Here is a 22,801-nt window from a genome sequence, read left to right on the forward strand (position 1 = left end):
AATTGAATGTCAGCGTTTCTAATTTATAAATTTTGGAACATATGTCATTTGATTTTATAAATATTCATTGAGCCCTATGGTAGGCAAAATTCTAGGAGGACCCCAATGAACCATTACCCTTGTATTCTCTCCCCTTTGAATATGGGTGAAACTTATGGATATGATGAATTATGTTACATTACAGGGCAAAAGGAAGATGATCTAGGGTAGGCCTGGTCTAATCAGGTGAGCCCATTAAAAGCAGCCTGGTTCTCTGGCTGGTTGCAGAAAATGAAATCAAAGAGATGTGCTCCCTCTCTAGCTGCCATCTTGCGTCCCCACATGTGTGTGCCTAACCTCAGCTGGTGTGCCCAAGACCACCTGAGCGCCAAGCCTAGTCCCCCACACACCCCCATTTCCACTCCAACAAGATGAAAGAAACTATCATGAACCAAGAGAAACTCAACAAACTGCAGGCACAAGTGTGCATTGGTGGGAAAGGAACTGCTTGCAGAAAGAAGGTGGCTCATAGAACAGCCACAGTAGATGACAAAAAACTTCAGTTCTCTTTTAAAGAAGTTGGGGAAACAATATCTCTGGTATCGAAGAGGTGAATATGTTCACAAATCAAGGAACAGTAATCCACTTTAACAACCCTAAAGTTCAGGCATCTCTGGAAGCGAACACCTTCACCATTACAGGCCATGCCGAGTCAAAGCAACTGGCAGAAATTCTCCCTAGCATCTTAAACCAACTTGGCACAGACAGTCTGATCAGTTTAAGGAGACTGGCTGAAGCTCTGCCCAAACAATCTGTGGATGGAAAAGCACCACTTGCCACTGGAGAGGATGATGATGATGAAGTTCAAATCTTGTGGAGAATTTTGATGAGGCTTCCAAGAATGAAACAAACTGAATTGAGTTAACTTCTAAAGAAAAGAAATCTTGAAGAAGTTACTGGAAGCTGCTATTTTATATTATGACTGCTTTTTAAATTTTTGTTTATGAATCTGATAAAATCTAGATCTCTTAATATTTTTAATCCTAAGTCCCTGGACACTGCAGCTCTTTTCAGTTTTGCTTATATACAATTCATTCTTTGCAGCTAATTAAGCTGAAGAAGCCTAAGAATAAAGTTTGAAACAAAGATAAGTAAAATTCTTTGCCTAGTGAAAAAAGAAAAGAGAGAGAAAGAGAAAGATGTGCTCCTACCAGCCTGGAAAGAATCAGACATCAGTGTTGTGAACTGCCAACGAGGCAAGGAACTGGGCAACCTCGGGGAGCTGAGAGTAGTACCTGGCCAACAGCCAGCAGGAAAATGACATCAGTCCTACAGCTTCAAGGACATAAATCCTGTTAACAATCAGTGAGTCTAGAAGAGGCCCATGAAACCCAGGTGAGAATCACAGCCCTGGGTTATTTATATCTTGGGTTCAGCTCAGTGAGAGTTTGATCAGAGAATTCAGCCACACCATGGCTGGACATCTGATCCACAGACATGAGATATTAAATGTGTGTTGTTTCAAGCTGCTACGTTTGTTGTAATTTTTTTACACAGCAATAGAAAACTAATAGAAGTCCTTACAACACTGAAGCTCAATGGGAGGTGGTGGGAGTATAAAAGTGAATCAGGCACAGTCCTTGTCTCAGAGACACTCACTGTCTGGGGCAGCAGAGAGAGGCAAATTAACAAAGCACTACGACCTAGCATTGTGAGAGCTGGAGCTGAGACATGTGGAAAATGGTACAGCAGCCAGATGGGGAAAGTGGCAGGAAGACGTCACAGAAAATTAGACTTAAATTAGGTGAAAAGTAAGAGTGTGGACGGGCATGGCATATTTAGAAAATGGCAGGTGGCTTTGTGTGGCTGGCATGAAGGGGGGGGAGAAGTGAAGGACATGAGACTGATGAAATAGATAGGGGTCCACACTGTGAAGGACCTCAGGTAAGGTGGTATTTTCCCTGCAGCAGTGCCCTCCCTTACTCCCTGCCCTAGCCCAGAGTCAGCCCTTCTGGCTCCTGAGTCCTCAGAGGTATCTGGCCTCTCTACTCCAGCCCTTTTCAGTCCTCCTAGTCCTCAAGCATGCTAAGCTCAGAAGTCCCCTGAGGAGCCCTGCAGGACATTGACATCTTCATTACAACCAGGGTTGAGGGGGCCATAGACAAGATCGCCCTCTCGTGTGTCTGGGCAACCTGTGTTCCTTCCTCCCTGCTCCAGGCAACTTGAAAGCTACATGGCCCGTGTCCTAGGGCTGTTGATCAAGAGCTTCAGGCTCTGCTGAGCTAAGAGGGAGAGAATCCACTGGTTCCCTCCAGAAATCGGGGCTGGCCAGAGACCCTGGAGCTTGTTCTCTTGGACCACTTATTGCTTGAGGATAGCCAGGTGATCACAGGTGTGGAGGGTCTGCAGGGGCTGCATCCAGACAACACATTTCTGACATTAGGGTTTCAAACAAGCAAACAAATCCACCATGTACTCGCAGGGTGTTAAAACTAAAGTGGTGGCTGAGGCACAAAGACACATGAGGTGCTACATTCCAAAGGAAATACAGGATCATGTAAGGGTTGCTGGAGACAGGAAAGAGGATATTTGGAGGATGTTTTAAAAGAAAAATATGCTCTCACTTCCCACCAAAGTAAAAAGTTGGGGTCACGTAGTGTCAAGAGCAAGGGACGTAAGTGCAATTCATCAGAAAGCCTCATGTGTCGCTGGGTAGGAAGAACACTGGTCTAGTTCCCATCTGGACAATTACGTGAAAGAAGAGCTTACAAGCATTTCTGGGTGGAGTAAAGGAGGACAGCTGCTGCCCGGAGTTTGTCCAAGGAAGAAGGGGTAGGTAGGTGTATGTTCAGGGATCAGATGTGTGCCAAACATGAGAGAGGGCTGGCTGGGGAAAGCCTTGGGCACAGGCAGGCCTCAGAAGAGGTGAAGCAGAGGGAGAAGAATGGTTCCTCGGGCTGAGGAAGCAGGTGGCTGCTCAAGTGGAGAGTGCTTTTGCCTGAATCAAGGAAATAGCAGGTGAATGATACCAGCTAGGAGTGCAGCCTCCCACAAACCTGTGGAAGTCTCTGTGAAATGTCTGCACCACAGCCCCAGAAGAATCAGAACCTGGCAGAAGCAGGGAAAGAAAGACCTTCTTCTTCCTCAGCTGACTGACTACATGTGGCTTCTCACTGGGGTAATGGTAAGATGTAATTTTAAACCAAGTTCCACATTATCAACATAGGAATGGATACACTAAAGGTGATTTAAGGTGACCAAGGATTTTCTATTGCCTGTTGTTGTTCAGTCACTAAGCCATGTCCGACTGACTCTGTGACCCCATGGACTGCAGCACGTCAGGCTTCCCTCCTTCACTGTCTCCAGGAGTTTGCTCAGATTCACGTTAACTGAGTTGGTGATGCCATCCAACCACCTCATCCTCTGCCATCCCCTTCTCCTCCTGCCTTCAATCTGTCCTAGCATCAGGGTCTTTTCTAATCAGTTGGCTCTTCACATCAGGTAGTCAAAGTATTGGAATTTCAGTTTCAGCATCAGTCCTGCCAATGAATATTCAGGGTTAATTTCCTTGATATACCACTTGCCTAAGATTTCTGTTGCCTAAGAATGCTCAAAATACTCCTAACACTACTGAGTTTTTATTTTACCCTAAACAGAGGGAGAAACTCCCAATGAATACATTTTATAGGGATAGAGGGAAACATAATTAAACATGCTTTCTGACTGTATTCCATATTCAGAGCATTGATTGCATGTACCTAATGTTTTTTACCTACAGATCTTCAATGAATTTAATTACGCTAATTTGAGAGAGGAATGCAGTCCTGTGTCTAAGATTCCTGGAGACCTTCAGTAATCCCTCTGGTCTCAACAGCTGGAAAATCGAAAGGCAGCTCTCTGGAAACATGTCATGTAATTATCCCACCATTGCTAAGCATCAGACAATGTTATGTCACTTATTATAGTCATTTTTGTATCATATTTGTAGCAGCAATTACTTTTCCTTTCTAAAATTATGTTTAGGGATCAATTTGTTGACTGATTTTGACACAAGAAGCTCATAATATTCTCCCACTCCCAGAGGAAACAGTGAAAAACCTTCTCTTTTTTTCCTAAGCTAATGCTTAAAAATGAAGTGGAATGAACACTGAGTTTGGGGCTGCGCATTGCTGCTTTTGGTTACAGTGCTGCTTTCTTCCAGATGTCTCATCAGAACGTGGTAAAGACTTACTGGAACACGTAACTCTTTGGCCAATTTATTGAAGGAAGCAGGGGTTCACTCAGACTAGGGTTGTTAGTTTGTTTATAATAATGTCATGACTCCTGGAACTCTGGCAATAGGAATGAGAGTAGGGCCAGGCCTCGGGAATTACTCTTAAAGAACCACTGCTGCTGCTGCTGCTGCTAAGTCGCTTCAGTCGTGTCCGACTCTGTGCGACCCCATAGATGGCAGCCCACCAGGCTCCCCCGTCCCTGGGATTCTCCAGGCAAGAACACTGGAGTGGGGTGCCATTTCCTTCTCCAATGCATGAAAGTGAAAAGTGAAAGTGAAGTTGCTCAGTCGTGTCCGACCCTAAGCGACCCCATGGACTGCAGCCTACCAGGCTCCTCCATCCATGGGATTTTCCAGGCAAGAGTACTGGAGTGGGGTGCCATCGCCTTCTCCCTAAAGAACCACAGAAGAGACCACAGAAGAGATGTAATGTACCACACGATAAATATAATTAACGGTGCTGGATGTTACATGTGAAAGGTGTTAAGAGAGTAAACCCTAAGAGTTCTCAGCACAAGAAGAACATTTCTATTTCTATAATCTTTGTATCTATATGAAATGATGGATATTCACTAAACTTATTGTGGTAATCACTTCATGATGTATATAAATCAAAATGATTCTGTATGTCAACTATATCTCAATAAACACTGGAAAAATAAAGCACTGGATTAACACAAGTCTTTAAAATTATATTAAATATAAATGATTAAAAAAAGAAAAAAAGGATAGCAGAAACTGAGGCAGCACCCTGCTCACAGTGCCTCAGCTTCTTTCTTTCCTTGTTCTCATCTTGCTCACTGGCTCCCCTCCTTAGGTACAGTATCTGCTTTCTCATAACTATAGCTTACTCATGCCCATCATTCCAACTGACCCTTCTGTTCAGCAACGCAGTGATCCCAGTCTCTCAGCTTCTCTATTCTGCAAGTTCCTCCAAAGGAGGAACTTTGCCAGCTTGTATTCTGCAACCAGCCACCCAAGTCATATGTTGGCTGATCAAGCCTATAGAACGAACCACCCTTGGATCAGGTACCCATCCCTAGCCCAATCAGCTATGGGGACCAAGATCATGTGAAGCAAATTATAGTCACTGCCCACTCAGCAGAGACTGAGAGCATGGCTGGGGATCAGCAGCTCTGGTATAGAACCAAAGACTATGTCATTCTACCATATTCAGGAGAAGTCAAGAGGAACAGTTTGGGAAGTTCATTTATCTCCTTGTGGGAGTGACAAGGACTTGAACCATGGCCATGCAAGTTAGACAGAAAGAGATATCAGGAGATATTTAGCAGTCAGACTGACAAAACTTCATGACTGATTGGAGGGGATAGTGGAAGAGTGAGTAGAGAGAAAGTATGAAGTCTGGCATGGCTCCCAGTCTTCTTGCTATGGCTGTTAAATCCTGGTACTTCCCATTCCCTGAGATAGAGAGTATAAGGGGAAGGGCAGGTTAGTTTTTGGTGGTACTTGGTGGATGGGAAGGATGGGACATGGGGAATTTGCCATGCTTGTGGGAAATCCAAATAAAGATTAAAGTTGGAAGTTCAAATCAGGGGTCTGCGCTTGTACAGATTTGAGAGCCCCCAGAAAATGGTTGAATATGGTTGGGACTGTATCTACCTGGCATATGAGGAGAAAAGTAGACTAGCACCAAGTCCTGAAGGGAATACCAATCTTGATTGAATGGGTAGAGGAAGGACCACTGAAGAAAAATAAGAATGAGAGGTGACAGAACTATGAGTGGGAAAGTTCATCCAATTTGTATTATTCAATCTCTTTCATGATTTGATAGTAGTAGAGACTATTCTAATCACTGAGGATAGAGTTTAGAAACAAGATAGCCTAGATTTCTACTCAGGGGTTTGCATTCTAGAGGGAGAGGCAAAATAATATCAAACAAGAAGAACAAAATAACCCCTATCTTGAGGTCAGAGGAGCAGTTTTTCCCAGAGTAACCGACAGTATCAAATGTCATTTGAGCACGAATGGGAATAAAAAGAAGACACTGGGTTTGAACATTAGGAAATCAATGCTATAGTAGTTGAAACAATGGCCTCCAAGTACCTAGTAACTAATCCCTGGAACCTGTGAATGGTACCGAATATGGAAAAGGGACATTGCAGATGTAATTAAGGATCTTGAAATGAGGAAATCATTGTGGATTATCCACGTGGGTTCTAAACATAACCCCAAGTGTCCTTATAAAAGGCACAAAGAAAGGGATTTGACTGCAGAGAGGAAGTAGGAAATGTGCCAATGGAAACAAGAGGTTAGAGTGATGCAAGAAAGGAGCCCTGAGCCAAAGAATGCAAGTGGCCTCCAGAAGCTAGAAAAGGCGAAGAAACAGATTCTCCTCTAGAGACTTCAGAAAGAGCAAGTCCTGCCAGCCTCTTGACTTTAGCCCAGTTAAACTGATTTCAGACTTCTGGCCTGGAGAACTGTCACAGAATAACCTTGTGTTGTTTTGAGCCAACAAGTTTCTGGTAATTTGTTATAGCAACAATAGGAAACCAATACAAAAAAGGTAACTTGACCTTATGGAGAACAATTTTGGTGGGGAGAGGGAAGAAGATGCAGACAATGAAAACTGCATGTGGATGACGAGTGGGAGGTTCAGAAGATCTGGCAGAGTATCTAACTTCCAGGAAGTTTTCAAACATACCTCAATTAATCCTCTAAGAAGAAGCATCAGAGAAGAGCTGAAGACCTGATTAACTGGTGAGCTCAAATCCTCAAAATGGTAAGCAGTGTTGGGGAAGCACTATAACCTTCAACCTACCTTAGAAGAGCTAAGCAGCTGGAGAGCAGAAGTCAGGGGCTCCCGGTGCAACTCTGACACTGGAGAGTAAACCACAGCACCACATTCTCATCTGCAGACATGCAGCAGACCCAAGGCTCCTGCTCATCACAGAGACCAGAATACTTTGAAACTGTGACCCGAAAACCTGCACCTGGCACAGATCTTATACTTCTCCATTCACACAGGAAGCCATACCAACCATTGAGCCAACAGAGAATGTCCTCATCTGGCCAGTCTTTAATGTAGGCACTGATGCTTTACACTTAGCCTCCCCTCTCAGGTTCAAAAAGGATGACTACCCACAGTACTTCTGAATTCTAAAGCCTAGAAGAGCATATAATTTCAGGAAAGGGGGGAATATTACAGTCATACAAAAGATGGAGAACGACTCATACCAGCAGTGATAGCCAATAGATTTAGACACAAGACGAATCCAGCCATAGGTATCCCTTCCTCACACCAAAATGTTATATTTCAACTATTGCTGGTGGAAAGCTTTCTACCCTCAGAAACAGGGTACACAGCATAATATCAATTTAGAATTTTAATGACTCAGAAATAAGAAGTAGAAAAGACTCAAGTTAAAGGCAAGTTCTGCCTAAGGTCTCATTGCGCTACTCACCATGTACCAATGTGACTCGACTCCCCCGAGAAACACTGATGGCATTAGAGCAGCACTGCATTGTACAGACCCCAGCGATGGTCCCACGTCCTCCTGACAAGGTCAACCCATGCTCTGCCCACCAGAGCAGGAGAAACTGATCGTAAAAAAACACTTCCCTCAAAACTGGGTTGAAACATCCAATTGCATCATGAGACTAGGTTAAATATCAGTTGGGAAACTCCCTTTTTCGGGACAACCTATAGTCGGACCAGGTAAGGAAGATGGTCTTGTACGTTGTTATGAATTTAATGTCAAGAAGAGGCAATGGGCATCTATTTATAATCTGGGTAATAAAGAGGCATTAGAAATTGGGAAGATCCAGAAGAGCTAGGTTGCTGCCAGAAGAGCTAAAGTTCAGGAATTATTAATAACTCCACCTGTCCCTTACTTTTATTCAACGTAAAGCCAGCATTACTTTTTTAACATAGGAGAAGATTAAGACATTCGGAAACCACAGTTTGGGGGATTTATTCCCGTTGTGATTGTTGACTTCTAGTATCAGCCTTCTGTTCTGCATGATAGCTCTCATCTTGCAAACTAGCAAGACTCTTGAATTTGGCAAGGATCCTGCTCTGTGAAGCATTTTCAAGTTAGAGTTTTTAACAATGTCACATTTCTCTAATCCAGTAATAAAGAAGATGTTGAGAGGACAAAGGATGCCACTGAGTTCTCACCTATTAGCAGAAAACAATCTCCCAGCAGGCAGATGCAGGCCAATACATCCAGGGCGATCATGACCTTTGAGTTACAAAAGTTTTGTTTTTTTTTTTAATTTCTTTACCTTAACAAATGACTTTGATAGGTAAAACTGAATTTAGAGATTATCCCTCCCCGCTTTTGCTCTATTCATTGAAGGTGGTATTTTCTATTTGTATATATTGTGACTACATGAAAAATACAGTATTTCACTTCTTGATATGTTTTATAGCCTGTACACTAAGTGAGGTCAAAAGGATGCTTTCAAGAGAAATAAAGGATATCACAATCACTCTATGAAGGAGGAAATGGCAACCCTCTCCAGTATTCTTGCCTGGGAAATCCCATGGAGAGAGGAACCTGGCAGGCTACAGTCCATGGGCTGCAAATAGGACATGACTTAGCAACTAAACAACAACAATAATCACTCTAAGTAAATTTTCCAGGAGGCGGAAGGAAGAGTGGAATAGGTGATTACAAATATTTAGGAAGACATTCTTGCCTTGAGAACCCCATGAACAGTATGAAAAGGCAAAATGATAGGATACTGAAAGAGAAACTCCCCAGGTCAGTAGGTGCCCAATATGCTACTGGAGATCAGTGGAGAAGAGAAGGGGACGACAGAGGATGAGATGGCCAGATGGCATCACTGACTCGATGGACGTGAGTCTCAGTGTACTCTGGGAGTTGGTGATGGACAGGGAGGCCTGGCGTGCTGCGATTCATGGGGTCGCAAAGAGTCGGACACGACTGAGCGACTGATCTGATCTGATCACCTTGCCAATGGTGCAGAGCCTACAGTTATGTGCAATTCCCTGCTTAGATTTTTTAGTTATGCTGAGTATTGGAAAAAGCTAAATGATGGGGAGAAGAAAGAAAGGGGGAAATTTAAGCATTCCCCATAAAGCCTTCATTTAAATGGAGACAGCACTTCACCATAAGGGGGCAGTTAAGAGTCTGATAACTCTGCTGGTATCCTGTTGTCAGGGGCTTCTCTGGGAGCTTAGCTGGTAAAGAACCTGCCTGCAATGCAGGAGACCCCGGTTCGATTCCTGGATTGGGAAGAGTCAAACCTTTTTGTTGTTTTTTTTTTAAACCATGAATTTGGGATCCTTAAAAATATTCTGTATAATTTTGAAGTCGAGAATGGTTCCTCCTGCTCACAAAACATGATCTCTTTTCATTGATTTTTTTTTTAATGCTTTGGCTGGTTTTGCGTAGGCAGAAAAGATAAATCTTCAAATCTTGGAAATAAATCTTCTTCCTCCCTGCCAAATCCATAATATGATCCCAGTCCATCAATGACAGCACCATCAGATAAGTAGATGTGACTTGCTTGGTTAGAAGTGTACTGAGGTTTTCAGCAAGAATAAGACTGTAGTTAGAGATCTAGACTGAGACATGTTCAGAGCACATTACAAATTCTTTTCAATTCTATTCCAAAAGTATCTCCTGGAGCCCCAGTTTGACTGTGTGACTCATTCAGGGCTGACATCCTCTGGAATCGAGTGTCTCAGGGAGGGGAGAGGGGAGGCCTTTGGGACTTGGGCTTCAGGAGCTGACATTGCAATTCATGACCAGGTAGCTGCAGCCCCTTGGCTCTTTAGATTCCTGGGGTCTTCTCCACCCTCAAACTGAAGATGAGTTTACACCAGAATTGGTGCTCTGGGGAGGGAGAGGCAAATCTGAAGACAAGCAAACCACAGAATCACTCAGAGGTATCTGCAAATGTAGTGTGAGATTCTACAACAGCCCAGACTTTTTTTTTTTCTTGTTCCCTTTCATCATTTCTAAGTAAAATGTGGAACAAGCGACAGGAAATAAGCTACACTACCTAGAGTTATATCGCATTTTCTATGTTCCCCCAACTTTTATTTTTAACATATGTTTTCTTTTTCTTTTCCTTCTCAGAAATCCTGAGATATAAATAGGGCCACTATTATTATCTTTATCTTTGAGATGAGAACTGTGAGGCCCAGAAAACGGAAGTGGCCTCCATCAGGTCATGCAGCCAGTCAAAGGAGCCCCAAGGAATGATACTCAGTTCTGCTTTCGTTTAATCCAGAACAGTCACCCTACCAGCTTTCAGCGTCCCTTTCCTCATTTTCTCTTTGGTGATTTTCTTTTGAACGTGATCCCTCACCAACTGAGGAGTGAAGAGAGATCTGTGTTCAGAGCTGCAGAGAACTGTTGTTTAAATGTCCCCCAAGGGGCCTGTTTCCATTGCTTACCTGCAAAACCAAAGTTTGAATGTGTGACGGAAGTCCCTTAGAGGCATCTGTTAGGCTTCCTCCCACCCGAGACTGTGGTAATTAGCTCTGCTAACAACTGTGATTGAACATAGCTCGTTGCAGTTCATTGTTCACTGACAGGCACAGATAAGAGCCGAATGTCAGCAAGTGGTGTTTTAAGTGGTGCTCCCTGCTTGGTTAAACTCATGTAAGGCACTTATCAGAAACGCTGTTCCCAACTTCAGCTAACAGCACGCAGTGTCTTTGCAACACCTTCCAAAGCCTCCAAAGGAGACCCCCAGTGAGCATAACCAATACCAGGCAGTGGGAGAGACTTGGTCTATTTTGACCTTGCCCAGGAACCGGCTGCCCCTCCTTCTAATGGAAAACATAGGTTTGGCCCTGCACAAATATGAGAAAAAGCAAACTTCATGATCCTTAAGACTCCCACAGTCTCAGATCTCCCCTGTAAGAACACCGGTAAGTGAAAGTTACAAATGTGTGGTACATTCAGCCTATGCATTTCAGAGGCTGCGCTCTCATTAGAAGCAAAACATAACGCTGCTTGGGAACACCTGCCGGAGAGGACAGAGCCAAGAGGCAGCGTGGGTGTTGGAGGGGAGGTGTTGCCCTGACAGTAAATCCAAGCTGCTCACACCAAGGGAAGGGTTTCCAGGGAAGCTATCTGAGCAAGAGGTAAATAAATACTTAGTCATTCAACAGGCCATATATGACTGCTTCACCTCCAATGTGGGGAGGTCTGATTCCAATGAGCTCCCAAAATGAGGGGATAGCATTTCTTTTCCAGCCACCCTTTATTCACAGTATATATTCCTTTGTTAAGAAATGTAAGAATCTATATGAAACGAGTCACCAGTCCAGGTTCGATGCACGATACTGGATGCTTGGGGCTGGTGCACTGGGACGACCCAGAGGGATGGTATGGGGAGGGAGGAGGGTTCAGGATGGGGAACACATGTATACCTGTGGTGGATTCATTTCAATATATGGCAAAACCAATACAATATTGTAAAGTTAAAAAATAAAATTAAATTAAAAAATAATAAAGTTCTGATTCTTTTTTTTAAAAAAAAGAAAAGAAAAGAAATGTAAGAATCTCTGCAATCAAACCCTTGTTGACAAGGTGTTAAAGAGCTACAATTTGGCCGGTTGGTGTTATTTCAACAATATGAATTATGATTCTAAATTACATAAGAGGACCCAGCCTTTCTGTGGCCCAAGATACCCTGTTGTATATATCCTGTGCCTTCTCACCTACTCCCCAGCGTCACAAAATTCTGATTCTCCTTCTTAAATGGTTTCTCACATCTGTCTTTGTTTCAGTGCTCACTGCGCTGTCAGAGTTGAGGGCTTCATCGTTTCTTGTCTACACCCTGCACTAGCCTAGCCTCCTAAATGGTCTCCCCTGCTCACTGCCCTCCCACCCCATCTCCCAGCCACCTCAGCACCACCTTCAATTATCCTTCCAAATCACAGCCATAATCAAACCACTCACAAACCAATCACAGTTCTATAAAAATGAAACTAGTAATAGAACTAGTATGGTAGTGAACGCCGTGCATCTAGCCCCCATCGACTGTACCCTTCTTGTATCCTAAACCATATCTTTTCCAGATAACTTGCCTTTGCATAAAAGTATCATCACTCAACTATTTTTAAGACTATCTTCCCTCCTTACAAAAATCACTGTTTTGACTCAGCTCAAATGCCATTTCCTCCAGGAAATTTTCTACTCCTTTCTTCCAGTCCAAATTAATTAACCACTCTTCTCATTAATGGACACGGACTTCCTACATGGTGCTAGTGGCAAAGAACCTGCCTGCCAATGCAGGAGATGCTCAGGAGATGCAGGTTTGACCCCTGGGTTGGAAAGATCTCCTGGAGGAGGGCATGGCAACCCACTCTGGTATTCTTGCGTGGAGAACCCCATGGACAGAGGAACGGCAGGCTATGGAGTTACATGGAGTTACAAGGAGTCAGACATGACTGAAGTGACCTAGCAGTAGCCATATACACACACACACACACACACACACACACACTTCACTGAGATATGATTCTCACACAATTCGCCCATGTAAAGTATATGATTTAATGGTCTTTTAGAAGAGTCACAGAGTCGTGCAACCATCACCACAATTTTAAAACATTTTAATCAACTCCAAAAGAAACCCTGTACCTACTAACAGTTCCTCCCCATTCCTCCCCCACAACCCCTAGCCTTAGGCAACCACTAGTCTATTTTCTGGCACCCCACTCCAGTACTCTTGCCTGGAGAATCCCATGGACGGAGGAGCCTGGTGGGCTACAGTCCATGGGGTCGCAAAGAGTCGGACACGACTGAGCCAATCCTTAGTAGTCTATTTTCTATCTCTATAGACTTGCTTATTTAGGACAGTTTATGTAAATAGAATCATACAGTATGTGATTATGACTGGATTCTTTTTTTTAAAACTCCATCCAGGTTGTAGCATGTATCAGTACTTCATTCCACTTTATTGCTGAATGATAGATAGCTTACTGTGTAGACATACCACATGTTATTTATCCATTTATCAACCGATGGACATTTGGGCTGTTTCAACTTTTCAGCAAGTAAGAATAAGGCCTCATACACACTTCGACTATCATTTAACATGTATAGCTTAGTATTATAGGATTTTGGTTTGTTTGGCCTGTGTCTATTTTATCACTTGATTATAAGCTCCTTGCAGGCCAGGACCATTTTTACTCTGCAATCTCCGCATAGTAAATATTCAATAAATGTTTGAAAAATGGATGAAAGGACAGAGATTATAGGTTCTTGTTGTGCTGATTATCATACAAGGTAATCAGAATAAAAACATTAGGGTGGACTAAATAATAATCCAAGAAAGGATCCAGTAAGTTTACCCAACAAACTATAGCTTTCAAACCTTATCAGTTCTTAAGTAAACTTTCATGTTTGTGTTATTTCCTGGAATTCCATGCATGAATACTACAGTCAATTATTTCATGGAGGCAGTTCCTTTGCTAATAACAGTTGTGAACTGGTGGGTAGAACCCTGGAGATTTCTCCTAAATTGACTCCACAGTGTTATTGTTATTGTTGCTTAACTGAGATTATTATTCTGACCCAAAATCATGGCTCTCAACCTTAGCTGAGCATCAGAATCCTCCTGGAGCTTTTTCAAGACACAGATCACCTGGGTCCTCTGCCCGACTGTGATTCTGTTCTTCAGGTAGGAGGCCAGGTGCTCACATGCTCTCAGAGCTATAAAGATGTTTCTGATACAAAGCTAGGTTCAAGAATTCCTATTTTGAAAGTGGCTCTGTGGTTAAAAAGAATTAATTTCATAGAGCATGTATAGCACTTTACTCCTGGAGTGTATTTTACTCATCCTGGGATCGTGCCCATTAATACTACCTAACATTCATAAGGCACTTTTTATTTGGAAAGAGCTTTGATGTTATCTTTTACTAGCTAGGCTAGTATGCTGGGTGACCTTGTACAAATCACATAATCCCTGAGTGTCACAAATTTTCTCAACTGTAAACTGTAGGCAGTAATACTGACCCACCCTCAAGGGTATTGTGTAGACTAATGGAAGACTATAAGGCACTCAGCAAACATAAAAATGTAACATGCATGCTTATTAGACAGATATGAAGTCCCAGTCACAGCCTTTTAAGATGAGACAAATACCAAAATAAACTCTTAAACAAGACTTTCTGCAACCTTCATTGTCAACCAAAAAAATCCTTTCCCAGCACTAAAATACAGCAATTCCCTCTTTCCACCAATATTAATAAGCAGATATAATTTGCAGTCACAAAGAAAGAGCTAATAATGGCAGCAAATAAATATATAAAACAGTCCTGAAATAGTTTGCCAACCTTGTTGTTTATCATTCACAATGCGATTAGAGATTGTATCTATAAATACACTTTTCTGAAAAATATTCTTAGGAAATATTTGTACATGTTCACACAAGTCTTCAAGCTGATGCTGCATACTCACTGTTGACGTTAAACTTGAAGTTGTTTTTGCTGATAGTTATCACGTGGCTATATTTAGCTTCTCCTCATTTCCACCATGTAACTGGAAGAATATATGGTCAAAATGAGACTTTGAGATCTATCTCAAGTTGTGGGTGGGCAAAAATGGGGAGACAGAGGAAGAGCCTCCAATCTTGGAATCAGAGACAAGTCTCATAAGGATGATAACCCACAACTAAAGACTCAATGACACCATATTTTCAGCTTCTTGGAAAAGGGGGTCAGAGAACAGACAGGGTTTTCCTTTTTTTTTTTCCATTTTACTTTAAAAGAGCTACAAAATTTTAAAGGGCCAGGTCCAATTACATATTCCAGTTCATTTACAATTGAATGGTTTCTGTGATTCTGAACTTGAATTTGTGTCCTCACGCCAGCCACAGCTGATCTGAACCAGGAATCCTAAGCAAGCGTGACTTATCTGGGGCCCCTTGACATTTGACCATGCTCTTTCCTCTTTGTGCCTTCTGAGGGTTTTGGTTTTATTTACAGGGGAAGTTGTCTATATTGGTTAAGCTTACCACTTGCTAACATCTAAACTTACTGAGTACTTTTATCTGCGGATAATATTGTAGTGCTTACTGTGGAGGTTACCAAGAGTTCCTTGAGAGGCTTACAGGGTTGCTGCAACTCAATGACCTTGGATCCTTGAGTCAGGACTAGACCAACATCCTCCCCACAGAGACTCCTAAGGTTTGGTCAGCTGACATACTGGTTTCCTGGGGACTTCTGGACTTGCCTTCACCAGCAGACATCAGGTTGAAATGTCATTCAGCTTCTCACACATTTTCTTACCTGCGATACCGCATTAGACTTCACCAGAATTCAGAAGCTCTTGTGAAAAGAGCCTCTGTACAGGAAGCCTTTTGGTTGGGGAAATTATCTATTATGCATAGTTATTGTTTTTTAAATAAGGTTAATTCCAGCAGGTGTCTACCCCAATAAGCTTTGAGAGTCTCAGCATTTTTGCTGAACATCTTAAGGGAAGAAAGAGCCAGGTAGGCTTCATTTCAATAGTTAGGAGAAATTAATGCTAATACATACCTTCAATGGGATTCACTTGGTACTCTGAACACTTCCATCAACATGGAAAAATCCCCAGACATACACACTGTGGATTTTTCCTCTGTAAAGAGATGCAAATGGTTACAATAAGCTGTCTGATTTCCTCTGAGTCTTTCAAAGTCCTGTTTCCTCCATATCTCGAGGTAACCATCCCTGCTTTGTGGATCCAGAAATCAAGATGCTGTGAATTAGTTTCATCGTGTTCCTCAGTGAAACACAGGCCACCACAATCCAGCCCATTGCTTTCCTTGAAATCAGAGGGGAAAGTCATGCATTTTAAGGTAGGAGGAATCAGGTACAATTTTCTGGTCTAGTGCCTGTTTTCCATATCTTTCACAGGGGATCCTTCGATCTTAAGATCTGAGATGAAATGTAGTCATTCTTACCTGTTAGTTTTACTTTCTTTCAACTTCTTAAACACACACACATACACCAAACACGAAGAAACATTCAACTATTTACTCATGAATCAGTGACTTGGGTCATAAAATATAATCTGGGCAAAGCCAAACAAGGCCCTAGAGGGTTGAGAAACAGGAGAATGTTGTGTACTGCACCTAGAATTTTAAAATGTCCCATTTTAGTGGTTCCTATTCGTTTTCAGGCAGACAGTTAAAGTTGGCCTATCATTTGTGGTAGATATTTGACCTAAAGGAAGACGTCCCTGACTGATCATGGGTAGGCATTTTCAAAGAAAACTCTCCCACAAAACCAAATTGATTAAAAAAAAAATCACCCAACTTAACATATGCTGAAATTTTTCACTTTAAATTTTTATGTCACCTAAACATCCACCCACCTCCTTATAGCACTGCTTTACTCCTTTATAGAAAGATTTAAGTAAGCAATCTGTTTCCTTTCTAAATATTTTTGGGTTAACAGTCATTCTTCTCTCACTTGTATTTTAGTCCTGATAATTAAACAGTAAAAATGCTAATTAGTAGCCTGTATCTGGAGAGAAAAAAAAGCTTATTTCTTGATGGGCAAAATTCAAGCTGAAATGGAGATCTTACAGGGCACTAAGATAAATGGGTTAGGTTACATGCTAAAGGGAAGGAATTAGATCAAATTGACCAAAAGACACTTACAAGACTAAAGTTATAAAAATGCAGGCATTTGTTAATTGTAGGGCAGAGAAAATAGGAGGAAACACCCTTTGTCTGTCTTTTAACCTGGAGCTAACTTTAGACACAGAATCACTTACATGTTAAGAAATTAACTTTATTTCTCGCCTATGTATTTTTGTTTCTAGAAAGACAATGAGCTAGAGAGAGGGGCATACTATTAGCTGGGTATCTTGAGTACACTGTCCGGAACCTGCACTTATTCTTCCCATAAGTACATACCCATGAGGAAGTGAAGAGTACTCCTTTCAAATTCCTCATCTGTCATTACCTACACAATCATTTTTTCATCCACTTAAGGAAGAATAATAACTTGTATCTTGCTGGAATGCTGTGAAGGTTAGAAAAGCTGATGTATGGGGAAAATATCTGGAGACTAAGCACAAAATAATAGCACTCAGTACATGTTAGAATAATGAGTGCATGGGAGAAGTCAGAGATGAGTCCAGTCCCCACCACCCACAGGCTGAAATCTTTATATTTAACTGGGAATTCAGCGCCCTGGAAAATCTGTTCCTTTCCACTCTCCAGCCCTTTCTCCTCCACTGCCCTGCTGCAGTCAAACATTCTCTAATACATCTTGAATTTGCCCATCTTTGTGTCTCTCTGCCACTCCCATCACTCTCGGCCTCTATTTTCCAAAATTCTACCCATCTCTCAAGGGTCTCAAATCCCATTATCTCCTGGAATCTTGGGAGACTCACCTCGTTCTCCTCTAAACCCTTGCTGTCTAGATCATTCCGGAAGACATAATCCACCAACCATTTATCGCTCCAGCAGATCGCAAGCGCCTGCCACGCCGGGGCCTTGTACACAGTACCCACCTCTGTACACCACACCCGTGGTGCCTTGCCAAGAGTAGGTGCTGAATAGACTCATGATTGAATGGATGTGTAATTTGTCACCCTGCCCCTGTTGTGTTCTTGGACAAAACGCTTTGCCTCTTTCAGTCTCAGCTGCCTCAGCTGTGAACAGCGGATAACAGCACGGATGTACTCCCCAGGTGTGCTGTGAAGAATAAACCAATGACTGAAAGGCAATTTGAAAATGTGAAATGAAATGCTATATATAAATGTTACATAATCAAAATCGTTTCCCTCTGTATTATGTTTTATTTGGCTTTATATCTTGGAACCCTTTGTGAGTTCCAGAATTTCACAGATGCAATACCATCCACATTAGCACCTAAATTCTCTTGGGTAATAAATGATTGCGTGTATTATAGCTCACGGCTACTTTTCCCTGGCATACTTTTATGTGAATTTTTCCTAATTTGGGGTATTCATAATAACAAATGATAGAATTCATTTTTAAGGGATCATCCATTTTTTTCCTTCTTTGGCCAGCCAGTTAGGATTCCAATATTGTTGTCTCAAGGGAACTAACTTCCATTAACCCAAAACCCAGATGATGAGCACACCGTTTAGAAGCCCAAATCTTCTAGGAGCTTACAAACTAAGACCTGGAAATTGATTTGGAGTTCTGAAGCACTTATTTTCTATGGTCCTTTTTGTGCTAAACTCTGAATCCCTCATTTGCTTTGCTGTAACATATGTGCCACAGAGTACTCACGGTAACCTCATTTTCTAGACACCAGGAAAGGCGGTATTAGCCCACTCCACACGAAAGCAAGACAATGGAAGTTTTAAATGTTATTTTCTTTCTTAGTATGTTCAAGAAAGAGGTTGCCTATAGAAAAATAAATTTTTTGGAATATCTCCAGTACCTATAAAAAGAAGATTTTGATTTTTACCGCATAGCAGGATACTATTCCTAAAATAGTCCGTCTACATAGATAGAAACTGAGGAAGAGATGGCAGTGAATCATACGGTAGTTGCAGCGATTAAGTGTCATTAGATGAAAAGGCTCAGAACAGTGCACAGCACTAAGAGTTGCTCAATAAATATTAGAGGTTATTATTATTGGTAGAGGACCCACTGGTTGGATCTCCTTGCTTTCCAAGGGACTCTCAAGAGTCTTCTCCAGCACCACCGTTTGAAAGCATCAATTCTTTGGCACTCAGCCTTCTTTATGGTCCAACTCTCACATGTATATGACTACTGGAAAAACCATAGTTCTGACTATAAGCACTTTTGTCAGCAAAGTGATGTCTCTGCTTTTTAATATGCTGTCTAGATTTGTCATAGCTTAATATCAACCTGAACATCATCAACCCTGAATATTCATTGGAAGCACTAATGGTGAAGCTGAAACTCCAATACTTTTGCTACCTGATGTAAAGAGCCAACTCATTGGAAAAGACTCTGATGCTGGAATGAATGAAGGCAAAAGGAGAAGGGGGCTGGCAGAAGATGAGATGGCTAGATAGTATTACCGACTCAATTGACATGAATTTGAGCAGACTCTGGGAGATAGTGGAGGACCAACGAGCCTGGCATCCTAGAGTCCATGAGGTCACTAAGAGTCAGACACAACTTAGAAACTAAACAACAAGAGGGCCAACTAATCAGCCTGGCCCTGTGCTCAGAGTTTGAGACTCATAACAAACCAGTACGAAAAAGCTTATCACCTTCCACCCCCACTCCAGCTGTTTCCAAGAGACTACTACTTATCCAAGGTCTCAAAGTGAGGAAGCAGTGGAAAGAAAATCCAGAGCCCATATTCTTTGCCCTGTTGCTTAGTAGCCTTACTGTTCTTAAATTTTACTCATGTTAGGAGTCCATTTTTCCTTCCTGAACACAGGGTCCTCCCTTCCCCACAGTCTAATTCCTCGGTTTTACTAATTTTGTTATGAAAAATTTAAAATTAGGACTATTTTTTCTAGCCCAACTTGTTTAATTTTTATGTCAGGCCATTTTTCCATGATCATTCTTGTCTTTCATCAGACTTGTGCTCACTCAGTGGCATTCATTTTTAAGAAGTTCAATGTAGTTTTTTCTCCTGGGGTATGTATGAGCAAATCCCACATTTCTGTGGAATAGAGGCTTTTCCCTTCCCCACCCATTTCTGCTATCACATTTTACTTAGTTGTGTCTGTAGCAATATACTCTCATATGGAACAGTGGCACTGTCATTTAAATGCAATGAGACATCATTGTTTTTTGGGTGGTATCACCTTGGCCACAGATACTGTACCAGAATTCTCTGTGTTACAAAAATATCTCCTAGTTGTGGTATACAAACTAACACCATACTTTAGTGTGCCAAAAACATCTCCATGATATTTTGTGGTCTGCACTACAATATTTCAAAGTGCATTACCATTTGTTCTCTTTCCTACCTCATTGATATTAATCAGAAGTATCACTGTAGTTTCATAGACGGGAAACCAAGGTATGGGAAATTTTAATGGTTTGCCTAAGGTCTCAAAATGAACTCATAGCCTAGCTGGTATTTAGAATCTGCTACTTCTGACTGCATTTCTTTGCTCAACCTGCTCAAATTCTGAATAAGTTTCTAAGTTGAATATATGTTGAAAGAAGTGGTAGACATAGGAGAGGGGAAAAATACTATTCAGTAAGTAAAACTTTCAAAACGTGAAAGTTTTGAAAGGACTGTGAGGGCCCTTTGCCCTCATTTCCATGGAAGAACAGTAATCCAATGAGATTAAAATGAATAGAAATTGCTATTGTAAAAGGGAGTTGTTCAGACCACACTATTTTCCCATTTCAACATTGTCTTGTTCTCCTTTTCAGCAGCTGCTACATTTACAGTGCTGTGTCACCATAGGCATGGTGTCCGCCTTAAGTAGATAAATACAGTGGATTCAGCCACTGCTGTTTTACGATCAAGGAAGCAAGGGTAAACAGAGGTTAAGTGACTGCCAGGGGCACTCACCACAGCAGTCACTCAGACTAGAACCCAGTGCTCCTATCAGTCACACCCTATTGAAATTTAGGAGGTCCCAAAATATTCTTTCTGTGTCAGAGATGGGTGAGAGTGCCGGAAGGCAAATTTGCTCACCATCCACAAAGGGACCAGCCCTGCTTCCAAGGTCCCACCTCAATCTTCTCATTCTTCCCTTCTCAATCTTCCAAGCCATTCCATAAACTTCCTCATTCCTTTGAGAGAGAGAATATTTCTTTTGGTGAAACAGGAAGAACTAAACAAGAGATTTCCAAGTTCAGATTTCCATGGTTTGGTTTGGTTTTGTTTGTTTCATACAAATAGGACCATAATGAGTTCTTAGACAAGTAATAGGTTTACTTTTCCTTTGTATTAATAGAATATGGGGATGATCCCAACTCAAGAGATCATTAGGGGGACTGGCAACGAATAGAGTAAGTCTGTGCCTGATTGATAACGGAGAAGGCAATGGCACCCCACTCCAGTACTCTTGCCTGGAAAATCCCATGGATGGAGGAGCCTGGAGGGCTGCAGTCCATGCGGTTGCTGAGGGTCGGACACGACTGAGCAACTTCACTTTCACTTTTCACTTTCATGCATTGGAGAAGGAAATGGCAACCCACTTCAGTGTTCTTGCCTGGAGAATCCCAGGGATGGGGGAGCCTGGTGAGCTGCCGTCTATGGGGTCGCACAGAGTCAGACACGACTGAAGCGACTTAGCAGCAGCAGCAGCATGCCTGATTGATAAGCTCCTGTCAAGTACCAATTACAACAGAACATGGCATGGAAATATGAATGTAATCTGCTCTGCCTCTTCCAATGTCATCCATCCTATAAGGGAAAACAAGACCAGTTGCTTGTCTATGAATTCATGGATGGGAAGGTCTCTGTGAAACAAACAAACAGAAAACCTTGGAAATTGGGACATGGAAGTTACTTGTTTAGTTGTAACTTATTTCATGAAAAGACATTTCCTATTTCCTTTTTTCATTATCTAACGTAAATACTATATCAAGTGTAGGCAACAGCCAATGTTTGGCTCCTACTACCAAGGTGATTTAAAAAAAAATAATATTAGCACCTGTGCAAAACCTTCACAGGGTGTTAATATGATAAACACTGGTGGAAAACTTTTTCTCCAGTCATCCAGGAGTTGAAAAAAAAAAAATCCAAGGAGAGACATTTTTCCTGTATCTCCCATCCTGACCTCAGTATAGACAGACCTAGTATATATCCCATTCACATGGTCTACATCTAATTCCTTGTGGGAAAAGGCCATTCTCCACAGCATGCTAAACAACTGTTGGAACTGGATGGAATGGTCTTCCTTGCCTGTACCAGTCTTTTGGTTCATTAGATGAAAGTGAAAAAGTGAAAGTCGCTCAGTCACATCCCACTCTTTGTTACCACATGGACTGTAGCCTGCCAGGCTCCTCTGTCCATGAAATTCTCCAGGTCAGTACACTGGAATGGGTAGCCATTCCCTTCTCCAGGGGAATCTTCCCAACCCAAGGATCAAACCCAGGTCTCCTGCACTGCAGGCAGATTCTTTACTGTCTGAGCCACCAGGGAGGAAGGGCTTAAATATGCACAATGTCTGCATGACTAATCTATATTTCAGGGCTTCCCAGGTGGTGCCTAGTGGTAAAGAACCTGCCTGCCAATGCAGGAGACATAGAGACATGGGTTTGATCCCTGGGTTGGGAAGATCCCCTGGAGGAAGAAATGGCAACCCACTCCAGAATTTTTGCCTGGAGAATCCCGTGGACAGAGAAGCCTGGCAGGCTACAGTCCACAGGGTTACAAAGAGTCAGAAGTGACTTAGCACAATCAATCTTTCAGGGCCTACTAAGGACTGTCCAGACCCTGACTTTCTTGCCCCCCTGACAGCCTGCTTTCCCCACTGAGATGGGGAGATGAGGTGACACAATTTGAAACTCAGTCCAAGCACATAGCTCCCCTCAGAGTGCAGCCTTCCCTGCTAGAGGGGCCGTTTCACTGTTTTTCAGCCACAGGCCTTTTCCTTCCTTCTTGCCAATGACCCTCATCAGAACCTGCTCTTGAGAGGTGAGCTACTTATGATGCAGGTCCTTATGGGGGCCAGT

At 42.2% G+C, this 22,801-nt stretch overlaps 1 long non-coding RNA gene and 1 pseudogene across 3 annotated transcripts in view; one reads left to right on the forward strand and one right to left on the reverse strand.

Annotated features, from left to right (window-relative positions):
* LOC129628989 (uncharacterized) overlaps positions 1 to 22,801 on the reverse strand; it is a 205,715-nt gene that overhangs the window by 97,205 nt on the left and 85,709 nt on the right. The window contains exons 5-6 of one of the 3 annotated variants that reach the window (XR_008703031.1): positions 15,744 to 15,825; positions 14,665 to 14,745 (exon numbers count right to left, since the gene is read on the reverse strand). The exons of the other annotated variants lie outside the window; for them this stretch is intronic. This is a non-coding gene — a long non-coding RNA (uncharacterized LOC129628989). The remainder of the gene's footprint in view (positions 1 to 14,664; positions 14,746 to 15,743; positions 15,826 to 22,801) is intronic. 3 annotated transcript variants of the gene reach the window in all.
* LOC129628970 (transcription factor BTF3-like) lies at positions 411 to 4,917 on the forward strand (annotated as a pseudogene).

Source organism: Bubalus kerabau, chromosome 1 (assembly GCF_029407905.1).
Source record: "Bubalus kerabau isolate K-KA32 ecotype Philippines breed swamp buffalo chromosome 1, PCC_UOA_SB_1v2, whole genome shotgun sequence".
Taxonomy (NCBI): Eukaryota; Metazoa; Chordata; class Mammalia; order Artiodactyla; family Bovidae; genus Bubalus; species Bubalus kerabau.